Below are 16,904 nucleotides of genomic sequence, written 5' to 3'. Positions count from 1 at the left end.
AGTTTTTCAGCTCTTCTTCAAGAATATTCTTTAGCAAAGCATGCTTTTTATCAGTCTTTCTAGCCCTTCTTCAAAGGTATAGTCCTTAGCAAGCAAGGTAGTGCATTTAACCCTAAATTAAACAGTGTCTAAGCACGAACCCAGACACATTTCTGTCCCTGTAAAGTGGAAAATTCTACGTTATAGATATCAATAGTGTCGGGATTCACGAAGCCTCTGGACTGTTATCTATCTAGTAGTGTAGGTGTTGGTGACTGTACCTAAGGGAGTGAAACTGCTCCTAATCTGGCTGGTATAAGGGTGTAACTTCCCACAGCCTGGCAAAACACTGCTGCTGTTTGTTTGACTGAATACACCCGATGACAAGAAGGCAGGTAAGTTGCTTCAGCACATCTGAGTGCACAACTGCTGAAAAAGTCCTAATAGATTTTAGGCATGGAAGAAACAGCTGAAATTGAAAAACGTTTTCCAGGAGAAAAATTTCCTTGACTCCAGTTCTCTGTGTGTTACAACAAGCAAGATAGATATAGATTCAAGGGACATATAAAATTAAATAGAAAAGAACAAGGAGCACCGTCCTTATTTGAGCCACATGCATACTTGGTAGAGCTTTGCTGTTGTGCTGTAGCACACATATGTCATGCTGCCACACCGTCTCTTTCGTTCGTTAATTACTTTCTGCAAAAGCAGTGAGATCACTTTTGCTAAAGCAGTGTTTAACAGAGGGGCCTCACATCTGATCAACATTAATCAGTGAAATGAAAGCCATCAACTTAATGATAAGACGAGAGGATAAAACCTTAATGCATCTTGTTGATGGTGCTTTGCCTCAGAGGCACAGGAAAGAGCCTTATTTGGCTGTGTTTGTTGTCTACATTCAAGCGTGGTTTGAAGCCTGGTTTTTGAATGTGGCACCCTTCCCTATAAATAACCCCTATGCTTACCTTAATTACAGTCCTAACTAAGGCTAGAAAAAGAGTAACATCACACCTGCACCCCAAATAATTTTTTATTATCTTAAATGTTAACAGATTTTTCACCAGTACATAAGAAAGATTTTAATCAAATGTTTTCTTGGCTGCTGAGAAAAGACCAATTTTTCAAGAAATCTCTGATCTGTGGCATGAACTCCTAAAGCAATAACAATCTTTTTCTGGCTCTGCCTTCCCCAACAAAAATTTACAGTAGTATATTTTAAAAAAAAAATATATCCAAATTCCAAAATATTCCCCTGCACAATTTTTTTCTGCAAAAAAGTTAAAAAAAAAGATGTGATGGCTGTTAACCACACCACTTAAAATATTTAAATTCTGTGGTGTTAGGCAGGGCATAAGAACATAAATGGAATAGCAGGATTACATATTTAACATTATACACGTATTTATTTGTAGATAGCTTTCTAAAATGTATATAAAGCTATGCCTAGTATATGTCTAATACACACAGAGATAGTCAGTGGAGATACCTGAGGGGGTTTCTCTGTTATGTTTTGGGTTTGGAAAAGCTTCTTACTCAAAGTGTAGCCAGAGTGATTTCGAAAGGTTAAGGAAAGACTACTAATTTTGATCATTCTCTAAGCTGCTATTATAATGGCCACCACCATGGCTTATAGTCTATCTTCTGCTGATGTGCTTGTAACTATCCGTAAGGCATACTGTTTATGCTGAGTATATTTATACCTTCTAGGAACCAGGCCTTAACCCCAATATTGCCACGTGTGGCTGTAACCTTGATATGAAGTACAATCCTTTCACTACAGGCTATAAAGCCCAAGTTTCAGGAAAGCGGTTCTTCAAAGGCCAAGAATCCCAAAACTGAAGCATATATTAAGGTTGGTGCTAATGGCATGAGGAGCAAGGAACGAATGGAGCATTCACACTTTAAATATGACTTCAGTTGAACTAATTGACTCATGGTGCTAGAAGAGCTAAAACAGCATGAGGCTCTGCCCCTGCTAACACGTGCGTAGGAGAGGAGAAGCCCGGAACAGCAACACTGCATAACGACCCAGGAGCAGTAAAATGATGTATGAGCACTCTTCTCGTTTTCACAAGGCAGCAGTGGAACACTAACTTGTTTCCATGGCAACCCTGAAAAAGAATTACAGCTTTAAAATTGACTGAATGGTAGCCCCATGAAAAAGTAAAGGGCAGACCATATCTTTCTAAAATATAATTTAGTACTAAGTCACCTGAACAGTATTAGCTAAAAGGATTTCAGCACTAGACTTGGGAAGTGACCCATTTGGGATATGGAGTGTTAGGTTTTTCTAATGGTGTGCTTTAGATCTGAAGGGCCTGGCGGACACTCCATAGCATATAGCATAAAAGAAGAGAAAAAAAAACCTTCCTGCCTGAAATCTCTTATGAGAAAAACAAGAAATTATTGAGGTGAAGGGGAGGAGAATAACCTGATAGATAACTAGCACTATTGTAAAGAACAGTAACACACATGTTGAATGTCTAGTACAAAAATACATGGGGAAGGGAAGAGCAATGTGGAGGAAATTAAACAATCCTTGGGGTGAGCAAGGGGAAGCTTCTATATTTAGACTGGAAACATGTCAAATAAGACTAGGAGGCCAGCATCTGCCTCTAGCGTCATGCATTATTCTGGCCTTGGAAGGCTACTCAAATCTAATCCTGAAGTCCCTGAACATTTCAGAAAGTTTTTTGGCAGGAAAAGCTGCCATCAACTTCAGCAAGAGTTGAGAAAAATGCTCAGGATTTGATCCTTTATGTGAAATCTGAAGGCTGGGGAGAATGGAAGGGAGCAGTAATTTGTACATGCAAGATGACTTTTTTTACATGACAATAGTTAAAAGAAAAAAAATCAAATTTATTATGGGAGACAAATTTGGGAAAGCAGAAATCTAAATTTATTGGCAGAGAGTTTCCTTTGCAAATAAGAAAAAAATAGATTCCTGCAAAGTCCCATGTACATTAGTTACAAACTTAGCACTAACCCAACATTTGGAACGTGTGGTCTTATCAATGTAGAGAAGGAGAGCTGTAGCTGTTATAAACTGACAACAGACAACTGTACAGTTCAGGATTTGTCAGGCAAATTGAACTGCATATTACAGAAATCAGTATTTTACCAAGAAATATGGCCAATACATTACTGGGAACAGTGTAATACCGTGAAAGTAGACTTTCACTCGGGAGTAGGGCCGCGTTCAGTCAAATGTTACCATGTGAGTTGTGCTGAAATCTGGTGTCCCTGCTCTCTTTCAGTGGTTTACAGAAAGCAACTGTCTGTAAAACCACATTGAAAAGTCTTGTTAAAAAAATAAATACAAGCGTTGACCTCGGTTTCTAGAAATGGCCACAAGACGGAATTATTTCTGTGTTTGGGTAAACAAGGGCTTCAATCTGCAGCCTTTTTTTTTTTTTTTTTCCCCCAGTAGAAACCTGCACAGATCCTGTTTTCACAAAACCATTACTTCTGAGTCTTAGCAAAACAGGTGTCCCAAGTCTCAAGACTGATCAACACTTAATCCCTTAGGCTGGGATTTTCAAAAGAATCTCAGACGAACACTTCAGTGAAAGAAAAATGCGCTCTCAGGCACCGTGGCCATCTCTGTCTGTGGTCCCAAACACTGGCACCCAGCAGCGGAGAAGCCCAAGGCCCCAGCTGGGTCCCCTATGTACAGGCTCCCTTTGCCCTCTTCTGGGAACACTCACTTAAAACATCACATTAAGGTATAGGTTGAAACAAATCACAAGTGTGCTTAATAACGTATAAAATAGCTTAGTAAAATTGTCATGAAAATTTAAAAGCTTGGGCAAAAACCCTACACCTCTGCCATTTATACTGATGACAATGATAATGAAAAAAATAATGATGTTTTAACTCACCCATCAAAAAAATTTATTCACCCTGAGAGAGCAGAACTGTGCAAAGCTGGTGGAAAGATATACTTACCTTGAATTTATAAACTGCTTCACAGATAAAGAAATACAGGATGAGGAGTTGCTTCATTTACGTTCATTGTCACCCTTAGCTTTTTTTTTTTTTTTTTAGCCAAGTGGATGCAAATTCTTTGAAGTCATTAAAGCTATTAAGAGAGAAACCCTAAACCAGAGCCTGGTTTAACTGTCCATATATACATGTCCATACATCTGAGGCAATGATGACTCCTTGTGCGCACCAATGTACAGCATTGCTGTGCACCATCATGGCAGCCTTCAGGTCATTGTTTGCAGCCCATCGAATGAGCAAAGTGTGAGGGAAGGAGTCAAGACCAGGAGGAAAGAAATATTTCCTTGTGGTAGTGGTATGGCTTGCCTTACCTAAGATGGCTTAACAATATTTCTGCTTAATAAAAGGTGAACAAGTTTTCCTTACTTCAGTAGCTACGTGGCAGATGAAAAAATAGAAATTACATTATAATTATTAAACTGAAAAGGCAATTCCAATGCACCTATTTCTTGCTGGTCGATGTCCAGAGAAATTCCATGTCCTGAACTAGAGCTTTGCCATCAATTAGGTCTAAAAACAAAATAGAAAAAAAAAAAAAAGAGATTGTTTACTCTTGAAATCACATGCTGAAACACCCTGAAGGAACAAAAGGCAGCAGGGGAATCAGCCATTAAGGGTTATGGCAAGGAGATCATACAGTTTCACCAGGTAGATATTTCTATTTAGGAATTGTTCCATATAACAGGTGGTCCAAGCTGGTCAACTTGGTTGGACATGGCAGAGCAGAATTGATACTTAAAGCAGGATGTAAAGAAGAAAGCATGGCTTCTTAAAGACTAGTCTGAAGAGGGCACGTCTCTTTTATAGGGCAAAGCACAAGGCATTTGCAATCAGAGCACACAGGCTGGCATTCAGCCTTCGATTTCCTGAAGATTGGTGTAACGAGAAAAAGGAGAGAGGACACCCTGAGCGGTGGATAGCTTTGCTTTGTGGACAGTCACAGCTTAGGGAAATGGAGGTATGAGGAAGGACCTTTGGGAAGGTTGCTGTGCTACAAGACATACTCCTCCGAGTCATTATGCCTACTCCTCCCTAGCCGTAGATAAATGAAAGCAGTTCTTCCATCACCTTGTCTGGCATTAGCCCTTTGACCTCACCAGGGTATCAAGACATGTGCTTCAAAGTAAATAGATACACATATTTAGCCACATCAGGTCTAAATTCCAGCTTTTTATGGTATGGCAAACTTACACAATTTGCCATTGCAAAGAATGAGAATCCCACCGGCAGATTGCTCATTGCAGTGCCCAGCAACCTTGCAAATGACTGTGATTGAATCTATCCTAAATTAATTTGGAAGCGTGTGGGATTTTTAAGACAGAAGAACTGATCACAGCACAGTTAATTGGGCCTGCTCTCTTAGCCCCATACCCTGTCAGCCCAGCTAAGCAGCTGTCCTAGCAAAGGGAGAGGGGAAGTCGAGGCGGCAAGCAAAAAACTCTGACAATAATTTAAATGAAATAAAATAGCCAAATTCTCCGCTCCATTGACTTTGCTGGGGTTAGGTCTGCAGAGAGTTTGAACCAAATGCCATGATGAATATAAATACAAGAACAAGCCCAAGATGCATGGGATTTCCACTACACCCATCTCTCTGAATGCTTCCGCTCTTGGCTCCCTGAGAAGCTGGGAGCAGGTGCTCAGCTCTCTACACTGCAGAGTAACTTGCAAAACGTGTCTGCTGTTACCTCTGCCTGCAGTCCTGTCAACAACAGGTTTTTGGGGTCCATTTACGCCACTAGAAATGAGGACTGAATGGGGCTAACGTGGTGTGCCAGGCATCCTCCTGTACCATGCTTGGGGCAGATGTGTTTGGTACCTCCTGGCTGCTCACACCATGTGAGCCGGGGGCTGCCCATCTCAAGCTGCGCAGAGCTGGGAAAGAGGTTCCTAACTACAAATAATTATTTCAAATCCCAAATAAGTGATGGAGTGTGACACATGCAGTAGTGCTGAGGCATGCACAGCGGGAAAGCATCAGGTGTTTTACTGTCAGACTTTTACTGTCAAAGAAGACATAGGTGCAAACAGCCCTCCCACGGCTGCTGGGAGCGGAGCTTAGAGTAGACCTCGAGGGGCCGAGGTGCTTCATGTGCACCGTGCTCCTGGATAAGGCTCCTGGTAATGACTTGCCCAGCTGAGCCTTTAAAACAGATTATGGATGACAAAGCAGGAATCCAAGGTAAATTTTCAGAGCTGATGAGTGAGAAAGAGCTTACATCTTCTTTATATACTAGCTGAACACATTTAGGAGAGAGTCACTTGGGTGCAATAAGCATGATTCCACATTATGTCACTTTTAAGACTAAAACTTCATAATCTTTGGCAACTTCTGCATCCTAAAAAGCAGGGTTTGAAAAATTACTATGTACTGAAACACTTCGTATATCCAGGAGATCATTATTGCTCAACTAACTCATACCTCGGGTGAGTTTGGGTGAGACACAGTTGCCCAAACACTCACCTGCTGAGGACTGCGAGAGCTGTGGCAGGTTGGGGGAGCGGGAGGAGGACGAGATGGAGCTGGCTCAGATTGTGTCAGCCGACCGGCACCCCAGCCCTGGCAAGGCTGCCACCCCGCCTCTGGCCTCCCTAACTTGGGGGGGCACCATAAATGCAGTCCCTATATGAGCCATGCTTGCATGGGTCTTTACTACTGACTCCTCAGGCGTGGTATTTACAGGAACTAAAAATCAATTAAATATTCTAGAATTCTTAATTTTTAGGCAGCAGCTCATCCCACACTAATTAGTACAAATGGGAGGGTGTGTGTGGCGGGGGGGAGCAGAGTTTAAACACTACAGTGACAGATGCATTTTATAGGGTTTAATGATTCATTCTGAGGCACAATCATCTTTTCAAATAGTTATTACAAGCTACTATTCAAGGACTGTCTGTTTTCAGGGTCAGATCCAAAAACTATTGAGGATATTGCAAAGACTTAAATGCCTTTGATGGGTGACATAGCTGACATGTTAAGAAATGAATCTAATTAAATTTCCTGTTATATGGACATGTTTATGTGAATAGAGGTATATGAAATGTCCTGAAAGGTGGATGTGATATCAGTTCAAATCCAGCTGTCTTCTGTGATTGTTGATGAGCCATTGGTTAACTTTCTGCTTAAAATAAAGCAAGACTTCCAAATAGCAGTTCATGATTTTTGGCTACCCTGTCCACCCTGAGAGATGTTTCAGCAGCTGGTGTGGCAGAGGGTGCTGAACATCCATCTTTTGCATGCTAAGACACTTATACTTCATACTGACTTTTCAGACATGAACTCAGCTAGAATCCTTGAATTATTTTTGAAGGTTTAACCATATCTGAGCAATCTATTAATTTTTTTACCCATGCTTCATACAAGGTTCTTGTAGACACTAGGAAACACTCTTTAAGGTAAAAAACCCCCAGAATCCTCAGAATACAGCTGCTCTGTAAAATCTATTGATCAAACAGAGATTTCAGAGCAGAAATACAGATCTTCTTCAGTCCGGTCCAGTTCAGTTATCATCTTACTTTCCCTGCCTTTCCAGTAGTCTGTAGGTGTTTTGCATGCAATACTAAAAAGGCCATGATCAAGCCTGTTTATACAAATTACAGCACAGGTGATGTCTTACACTTTGGGTATCTATCTCAAACACTACTAGGGCTGTATATCAGATTCTTCAAAATACAGAAAGATAATTTAGTCAGCACTTCAAAATAAAGGACAGAAATTTCATCTCTTTCATTCCAGTCTTTGTTAATGGGCATTCTTAGGATCAGACTTTGAATCTACTTAGTCCAGCTTGCTGTCTCTAAGGATAGCAAGCAAGAGGTGAACGGAGCAGAAAGTGAGAGCTGGATGTCATGGGTATAATGTGTCATTACATAACTCGCCTCATAATTTGCAATAAAAAGACAAAGACTAAGATAAGCTGCTATTCCACGGCCGCAAACCATCACACCACAAGCAAGTGCCCTCCCAAGGTGGAAATTCCAGATCCAGAGCCTGCCTTATTTTCTGGGTGGCAGCTGGGCCCAAAACAACCTTTGGCAAATGCAACATAATATACGTAAGCTGGTCTTTCTCCCAATTTCATCTGCAGTGATAATTAATGAATCTGACAAGCACCAGACGCTCTTTCTTCGCACCGTCTTTGAATGATTTGCCACACAGAGGGTAACATCACTGCCTGAACACCTCTCCTACCACCGTGGTGAATATTTATACAGATTTGTCACCATGAGATAGCATGCTTTTGCAGTAATCATTAATCTGCAATCTAGTGTTTAATTGCTCTTATCTGCTGCTGCAGAGAAAAGGAGCAGTTCATTAGGCAGAAGCAGTTCATTGGCAACATCTCTTCTCTAACCCTGGCCTGGAGCCGAAGGGTGTCGGACCTCACTCCCTTGGCTGTAGAAATCTGCTGGATTCTGGGGGTGTCTGTGTGGTGTCCCCCGTGCCTCGGGCTGCAGGCTTTCCTGGCAGGGCTGCCCGCGTGCTGCAGCAGTGCTGTCACGCTGGTGGCAGCAGGGCACAGGATTAAGGTAAGGACAATATTGACCGTACACCTCCCCAGCACTCTGGCCCAGCATTTGGCTGTCAGGCAGCACAAAGCTTCAGCCAAGCTGCCTTTGCCCAGGCCTGCCCAGCCTCGAACCGCCCTCCCCTTGTCTCCCTGCGTCCCTTGGCCCGTGGCCCCGCAGCCCTCTCTGCTCAGGGCTGCCCGGCTCCGCACGCTGCCTGGATGCTTTCCCCAAAGCCTTGCGATGCATCACCCTGACACCCGCTTTCCCCGAGGACTTGGCTTATGGCAAAAACCAAAACATAGGGGCTAGTTAATGTGATTGGCTGCCAGCTCTCGTTCTTCATGCTAAGAATGTGAAGTATGTGCCTGCCAAGAGTAACAATACCATATACACAGATACAACTTAGCCATCAGATAGGAAAAACCCAGCAGCTTCCTGGTGAGAGATGCGAATACAGCTCTTCTGGAACAGAAGGAACAGAAAAATGTAATATCTACATAACTGAGTTTTCTCTGCTGTGTGCTCCAAATGACACCTTTTGCTCAGAGGCCCTTAGGCACAAAAAATTCAGGGTAGCTGGGATGTGTAAAATAATATGTTTAGTTTTGGGGTAATAATACGTCTTTCAAATGAGAACAGCCTATTGCTGCAAGCTTCAAAGAAGCAGTCAGTGCACTTTTTAAAGCCCAAATAGGCATTTTATGATGCAAAGGATAAATCTGTCAGTAAAGATACTCTTAAGTCAAGTAAATACAGCTGTTCTCTTACATGAAGAGCTAGATATTACTATTGTGGGGAAAATTCTGCTCTCTCTTAAAAGGGAGCAAAGAAAAAGAGAATAACAGAAAGGCAAAAAGATGGGGAGTTTTTTGCTACACCCTGCAGCAGTGAGCTGCAACCGGACACACATTGATTGGGGATGAGCTCTGGCACCAGTACTTCAGCACCACTGGGGTGTGTGGTGGGGAAGGAGGATGTGCAAGCCAGCACCCCCCTGAAAGCATGGCCTTTTTGCTCCATCTGCGCATCAGCTGGTCTTTCAGATCAAATCCTTTGCAAGCTGCTAATTCCTCAGGTCTGTGGAAAACAGGGAAACATGGGTGTGATATCAGCCCTGTACACATATGTGGACAGAATGGGACAATTTAACACTGGCTTAGTTAAACAATAGTCGGACAGCAGCCATAAAGACACAACTGCTTGGTCCCAACCATGATAATTTCCAAAGCTGAGAAGAAAAGAGAGGAAAGGGACTAATACTCAGGTCCTGGAGCTGGGAATAAGCAGACAGCCAGGGTTCATGCTGACAGCAGCACAGAAGCCTACCCCACAGCAGGCACGTGGCAGAGGAGCAGGCACTCCCACCACGGCGGGATTTCAGACACAGAGCTGTGCATCACAGGCAGGCACGGGATGGTAGCTGACAGGGATCTAGTGCAAGCTGGCATGCACATACCTGTATGACACTGCAGTCTCACGTGTCTAGGCCATACTGTCATAAATGCATTGGTAGGGCTACATGAGTCTCTGAATTACCAAAGCCAGCAAAGAAAGAGAGATCCATATATCCCTCATTTCATATGCTTTGTAGTTCAGACAATAAGAAATAAACACCACGCTTTTCTGAAGATAAAGATATTATTTTAGAATTCAGGTCCCAAAAGAGACTCTTGGATTATTATGGGTGAGAAATAAAAGACTCCCAAAACTCATCTTAGAGGGCCTGAACCCTATTGCTTCAAGTGGAGGGCTGTACAAAAAGCTGTAGAAACCCTTCCTGTTCAATACCAGACTGCAAGATCAGCTATTTAAACTGCAAGATCAAAGGTCTGTCTAGCTCAGCAGCCTGCCGATGGCACTGGTCGACACGTGATGCTGAAGGCAGGCTGCAAGGGCAGGCAGATCCTGAGCAGTCTCCCTCGTGTGCTATCCCCCTTCTAGACAGTGCTCCTAACTTCCACCTCCCAGCGGTTCAGCATTTTCTGAGCCAGCAGTTGCAGCCTTCAGACCACAATAGCTAATATGCGCTATCTGTATGCTTTATGCATGCATTTAAATGCCATTTGAACCCATTTACAAATGGCAGCCTCAGGAAAGGAGTCCCACAGTTTCATTGTGCATTACACTTAATGAGACATGTAGAAGAAACTTGAGATGCAGTTTGTCCTCTAAGTGGTACCAACAACCTTCTAAGCACATGCTTTGCATTCACAGCTGCAGCTCCTTAGGGCCCAACAGAAGCCATTAGTCCTTTAGCTGGGCCTGGAGTCCAGCTGGACCGTCCCTGGAGACAGTGTGCGAAAGGGGTCTGACCTTGGCTGGCTGCCGGGTGCCCACCCAGCCGCTCCCCACTCCCCTCCTCAACGGGACAGAGGAGAAAATAAGAAGGAAAAGCTCGTGGGTTGAGATAAAAAAGGGAGTTCACTTACCAATCACTGTCATGGGCAAAACAGACTTGACTTGAGGAAAATTAATGTAATTTATTGCCAATTAAAACAGAGTTAGATAGTGAGAAACAAAGACATAAATCCTTCTTCCCAGTCTCAGACTCACTCCTCTACCTCCTCCACCCCGAGCGGTGCAGGGGCAGCCCTGCGCTCTCCTGACAGAGGCCCCGCTGCCGGCGCCTGGGCGCAGACACCCCGTGCAAGGACTCTGCCATTCGTCTGTCCCGCACTGGCAGGGTGTACGATGCACAGAGTCACCACCCAAACCTAAATCCTGTGTGTGCATTAGTGTACTGTCTCACACACACACGAGTATTTCATTTTTATACATATACAAAGGCCCTTTGTCTAGAGTGGACACGGAAGCATTTCCTCTCTTCCTCTTGATGAGGTTGGAGATCCGTAACTTCCTGGAAGACGTGCCTTGGTGAAACCCGGGCGATTTGCTGAAACCCTGAAACAAGCAGTTGAAGGAGCAGAGTGGGGATTGGTTTTCCTGCACGGTGTTTAATCTACTTAATCTTTTAACCTGTCTGATGTTTTAATGACCTCCCCTGCCCCCAAACTGCCTTCTTCACCATTCCCAGCGTAAACACCAGCCCTTCGATTGTTGCCAGGTGGCTTTCATGGAAAAGGCTACTTTCTCCTGCACAGCATATAAGGGATTTACATTGGATTGCAAAGGAATGATAAAGTGTATCATTATGATTACAGCAACAGGCTTATCCTGTAGATTTTCCCTTCATAAAGCAAGCTGCCAAGGGAGCAATGCTCTCGCGAGGACTGCAGTGGCAGGGGCTGCTCCACCATCGGGCGTGCTGCTCCACTGCAAGGCGATGGCAGGCGACGCTGGGCTCTCGGCATGCTCAGCCCTGTTGGCGGCTGTGCCACCCATTCCCTCGCAATCAGCTACTGTCGTCCTCCCCTGTGCGCGGGGAGGAGGGAATCGGGGCTGGATGCGGTACTTTCTTTGTAGATGAAGTTCTCAGGAATCAGGTTTTAGCACAAGTTTATTCAGGATTAGTCCACCTGTAATTGAATGTGTTTCAGTGCCGCAAGGTTTGTTCCTCCAGAACAACTCTGGAATAATTAAATAATGAGAGAGAGGAGATAAAAAAGCTGTGGGGTTAAGTGAGCTTTGGATGTGTGCTGTCCCTAAGCTTTTTGCAGCCCCAGTACTTCATACGCTGGTTCAGCAGCCGCCCAGCCTGCGGTAGCAGGCAGGTGAGGACACTTTAAATCCTCACTTGCGACTGGTGCTCCCAGCCGCTCTGACGTGCTGATGCTTCAAAAGCTAAAGATGAGATAATGACAACACACTTCCATCAGGATGCAATTCAGATCGTGTGGTTTTGAATTGTGTCTGCAACAAAGAAATCACATCACAAAGCAGCTTTAAGCACAATGAGCAACGGAGGAGCTGGAAAAATAATGAAACTCTAACTGATCTACTGCAACTTTTTCAGGCATGCTCTTTTAGAGAGAAGCCCAGGTAATACATTATCATAATTTTGAACTTGAGGTATCTTATAAATATTTACCAGTTACAGTTCTTGCTAGCAAACAAATAGTAGTTAAAATCTCCAATTCCATCTTCTTCATTTGCTCAGCGGTCTTTCAATTGAACAAATTCCTACTGGGCTGTATTTCCTGTCTGTAGCTTCCACTCAAAGATAATAATTTCTGGGGAGCTTCAGAAAAATCAGGATAGCAGTTTCTGAGTTATGTGAGGGAAGGGAAAAAATATGCTTTTCCCATATGTTGTGATTGAAATGTTGCATTTGCATAAGTCAAAACCAGCTGTAGCTATAAAATTTTTAACTTAGCTTGATTTATTGCCCTTATTGAGGAAGGAAAAACAAAACATGTCTCAAGACGATCCGTTCAGTGGATTTTGAGTTAGGATATGAATGGTTAGGTCTGGCATATGTGCAACTGTAATATTTTCTAGTGGGGTTTTCACAAAGCCCTTGAACAAGAACATTTTAGCTTGCATGGCATGCACAGATCCAGGAGCCTTAGCTGAGGATGACACCATTAAAGGATACTCAGCATTAGTTTGCACTTAGAAATAATATTATTGCTTACAATTGTTTATTCTTCAGTAGTGTTTAAATGCTCCACAGTCATTTGGCTGCGAGTTGTGATGGTATCTTTACTCGAATAGCATCAGTAATAGCCTAGCTGGCTTCAGTGGGACCACTGACAGAGTAGGATGCTACTGAAACTGACTCCAAGTATCAGTGTGACCCCGCCAACGCCTTGCCCCAAAGATCTTCAGCTGTTAAGAGGAGATATATGGAAGAAGGTGGCAAATGAGACAGGGAACAGAGGCAGATACAGAGAATGCAGGGCAGTTGAATGACACCATTTCCTGTACAAACACAGGAATCATTTAATAATGCCTAACTACTTTTCAAACTGAATGTCAATATATAGGCTTAAGAACATCCTGGCTTTTCACAGAAAGGACTATAGTTTGGTCTCAGATTTTTTGTTTTGTGTCCTGATTTTTAGTTCACTCTTCCCTTCTTGTCTTCCATTTTCATCTTAGATGCAATAAGATAAACGTCCTTGGAATGAGCGTTCCCTTCCCCTCTTCATATACTGTCAGAGGAGTCGCCCTGCAAGTAAGAGATGCTATCTTGCTCCTCTCTCCTTGGTGCTGCAGTGAGATAGGAAATGGAGCTATACTTTACTCCACAGCAGCTGAAGTCTGGTCCTGGTGAAGTAAGAGACAAAAATTTCCATACATTTTGTTGGGGTGAGCAAATCACACAGAAATGGCTGAGTCACTTCACTCATCTCTGTAGAGTGCTTTGAGTTCCTTAGGGAGACTGGTTTATTAGTGCAACATATGCATTTGTTTATCTGTGCACTGAAAAGCTTGTCTAATTTTTTTCAGCTATACCAGTTGGTCTAATGAAAGATATCATCGTTACTTACAAACCCTGTCCTACCTACGTCCTTAAGATCATTGAAGCTGCAGCAAGATACCAGTTTGTTATCAGTAGGAGTCAAAGACTGACAGTGGGATAATGCTGAAAGCAGGGGTTAAAAATGATATGGTCGTTGTCAGCAGAAAGATTATACAATCACAATTGCATCTTGCTTGAGAAATTTCAAAAAGGGAAGAAGCCCATCACATAGCTGTTAAAGAAAATATTTGGTTAATGAATAAAACCATACTGAGCTACAGCCACTGAAATGTGGCACGCTTGTCCTTGCAGTGTGTCAGGCTTTGACACCCCTTGTCACCTTCTTGCCTCAAAGACTTCTGCAAATAAAATCTTGCTGAGGTTTGAGAAGCAATTGGGGTCTGCATGAGAAAATTTGGCTGCCCTCACTGTAGTGGTCAGGGTACACAGGGCACACATGATCGGTCCTGGGACTGCAGCTAGTGCAACTCTATCTATTTGGCTTTCTGTTCCCCACCCCATGCTCTGCAGGTTTTGCTTTTGCTGGCAAAAGTTGTTTTCTCAGTGTCAAAAAATGAGCCAAAGTCTACAGTGTAAAATGATTTTTTTCACCTCTCTCACCTTTCCGTGGCAATTGGCAGGATTTGCAGGTTTCACATTACGTGTCAAGCTGCTTCCAGAGGCTCCAAACTCCCAGACTCTTAAAAATCAATGAGCTAGACACAGTGAAAGCTCAGGAATTTCTTGCTTCATCACGTACCATACAGCATATAATGGTGTTTTAAAAGAAACAAAACATGTATACACAAACCTACCCAGATTCTCTACCTTTTGGAGGGCTGAAATTTTAGGGAACTTGACAATATGTCTGGCTGCATTAAGGTCAGATCTCACCAACAAAGAGGGTACCAGTTAGGAGCTATGTGTGGAGAAGAGGTAGCAAACATACCCCTGATCTTATAGCTTTCCTCAACATTTAGGACCTGCGGCTTGGGTGGAAATGAGGGAATCTAGCAGGAGTAAGTGTGATACCAACATTAAGGTTGCTTTGGTCAGCACAGAGGACCCACTTGTCCTGGAGAAGAGTCCTGGTATCTGGATCACAGCAGCAATGGTGCCAGTGGGAACACATGAAGAGAAGCAAAAAAAAAAGGTATTATGATAAGTTGTGGAGTAGAGTCTGCTCAGCTGCAAATAATTTTAGGTTGATTCCAAATCTGAACTTCATAGTGAAAAAAAAGTAAATGAGCTTTACTCATGTGCTTGTTCAGCAGCACTGAGCCTCGTGGTGACCCAGACCTCGAGGGAGCTGAGGTGGAGGGGAGTGCAGGCAGGTGCTCTCTTGCCTGGAGGCCACCCCACCAAGGAAGGAATCGGGGGGTTCCTGTCTGCCTCTCTCTTCTGATACACTGGGAAGGGAAAAGATAATAAGCATGCAAGTGACTTGAAAAAAACTCAACTAGCACACAGGAAAACGGTTATTCGTTCACCTAGAAAAGAAAACCTTAGCTAACTATTCATACATTTCAACAAGATCTGTTTTCCTCGGTGGAGTAACGAATCACTGTTTATCTACATACGAGAAGTATCACCTTACAGTAAGTGGATGGAAATGGAGACTAATTTGAAAGTGTCATTTTGTGAAGGGCACCAGTAACATTTGTGACACATTCTAGTTTTTGACCATCTGGCAACATTGAGGGCTAAACTAATGTATAAACCTTGAGAGACCCCATTTGTAGCAGGAACTGCTTTAGACTTCAAATTTTAATGGAGATCTCAAATCAATGCCACCCTAATAAAGCAGAATGGATTTGGGCCAGGACACAGTGCTGTTTATACTGGCTTTCTCTGAAAGGCCAGAATTACAAATACGAAGACTAAATCTTTCTCTTCTAAATTGAAAAAGATCTGTTAATAATTATTGTGAGCCAAGAGAAAAATCCAGACTTCTCTAGAGACAAAGGAACAGGCAAATACAACCGGGAGGTCATTAGCTTAAGCTTTGCAATTGCTGTCCAAAGGGGCTCTTTTTCAAACCTGTCAGGAATATCTTTCTAACAATTCAGCTGTTCAAAAAGTGTCTGCTCAGATATTGCAGAAGTCAGAGTCATACACAAAGAAAGGACACAGGGAAGAAGACATGAAATTTAGCAGTGAATCCTAATCTGAGTCAAACGATTAGCATCTAAGGAATAATTGGGGGAGGCAGCTAGCCTAGCGAGTGGTGAAGTGGTGTGGGATGATGAGATTGGAGCTGAACTGGTAGTGCTGGGGTAAGTCTACGCCCTTGCCTGCCTCAGTTTCTCCTTTGCAAAACAGGAATAATGACAGCGACCTTGTGAAGTCTTTCCCTTGACTCCAGCACACACCACAGATGGAAAGTGCTTGCAAAGGGAAAGTGCCGCTATTTCGGGATGAGGGAGGTGAGGCACTGAGCAGCTGAGCGACTTATCTGCAGGCACACAGCGAGTCAGCGGCAGCTCCAGGAATAGCACATGGGTCTCTCGGCTCAACGAGAACAGATAATGCTCAATAAAGAATTTAAAGCAACAATTAAGGCGCACTTCTACCAACTTTACATTAAAAGAGGAATTCCCCAGCCTCTTCTGGAAGTACATAGAGCTCAGAGTGAATTAGGGGTGCAGACCTGGGACCTAGAGAACTGCTTTGGATGAACAGTGTCACTTGAAGCGTTTTAGCAAGTGAAAACCAAAGTCAGTGCTGAGGATTAAGATTTGAAAGCAAGTACTGACATACTGAGGTCCTTGGAAATTTTGTCTGTGAGGAAATCTACTGTATAATTAAATTTGCAGTTTCCTTAGTGGGACCATCATTTCCTTCCATGAACAAAAGGATAAATTTCTTAGATATTCTGTCATGGAGTCGTCTAACGTAACGAGGCTTGACAGACTGAATAAGTAACTCCACAGCTTTTAAGAATAATCTTTTTGATAGCAGTGATTCCCTGAGATGATAACCTTCCTAAAGACAACTAAGGAGTCTACCAATGAGCTGAGAAGCGTGGTTTCGCCAGCCACAG

The 16,904-nt window shown here is 43.2% G+C and overlaps 1 protein-coding gene and 1 long non-coding RNA gene across 5 annotated transcripts in view; one reads left to right on the top strand and one right to left on the bottom strand.

The window, feature by feature from the left end:
* TMEM114 (transmembrane protein 114) overlaps positions 1-16,904 on the top strand; it is a 173,168-nt gene that overhangs the window by 79,536 nt on the left and 76,728 nt on the right. The gene's annotated exons all lie outside the window — the stretch shown is intronic.
* The window catches only part of LOC142603958 (uncharacterized), a 35,123-nt gene continuing 29,355 nt past the window's right edge, over positions 11,137-16,904 (bottom strand). Inside the window, exon 3 of the long non-coding RNA XR_012837852.1 lies at positions 11,137-11,397. This is a non-coding gene — a long non-coding RNA (uncharacterized LOC142603958). The remainder of the gene's footprint in view (positions 11,398-16,904) is intronic.

This window comes from Balearica regulorum, chromosome 15, assembly GCF_011004875.1.
Source record: "Balearica regulorum gibbericeps isolate bBalReg1 chromosome 15, bBalReg1.pri, whole genome shotgun sequence".
Taxonomy (NCBI): domain Eukaryota; kingdom Metazoa; phylum Chordata; class Aves; order Gruiformes; family Gruidae; genus Balearica; species Balearica regulorum.
Note: the sequence above shows the minus strand (reverse complement) of the source record. Positions and strands in the feature narration are given on the sequence as shown.